Raw genomic sequence first — 514 nt, 5'->3', positions numbered from 1 at the left:
CTACCAAACCATCTTTGGTTTCATTGGTATAAAATAGACCCAAATCCTTAGTTCCTTGTAGGTAACGTAGGATATGTTTAATTCCGTTACAGTGCCTTTGGGTCGAACAAGAACTAAATCTTGATAGGAGGTTTACGGCAAAACATATATCTGGTCTAGTGTGGCTAGCCAAATACATTAATGCTCATATGGCACTGAGGTATGGCACTTCTGGACCCAGGACATCCTCATCGTCCTTCTTATGACCGAATGGGTCTGTGTCCAAATCAAGGGACCTCACGACCATTGGGCTGGTCAATGGGTGAGCCTGGTCCATATAAAATCTCTTGAGTACTTTTTCAGTATATGCCATTTGATGCACAAGGATTCCTCCTTTCATGTACTCAAGTTGCAACCCCAAACAGACTTTGGTTTTACCTAGGTCTTTCATTTCAAACTCTTTCTTGAGATATTCAACTGTTTGGGCGATTTCCCCAGAGGTTCCAATGATGTTCAAATCATCAACATACACTGC

Source organism: Brassica oleracea, chromosome C2, assembly GCF_000695525.1.
Source record: "Brassica oleracea var. oleracea cultivar TO1000 chromosome C2, BOL, whole genome shotgun sequence".
NCBI classification, from domain to species: Eukaryota; Viridiplantae; Streptophyta; class Magnoliopsida; order Brassicales; family Brassicaceae; genus Brassica; species Brassica oleracea.
Note: the sequence above shows the minus strand (reverse complement) of the source record.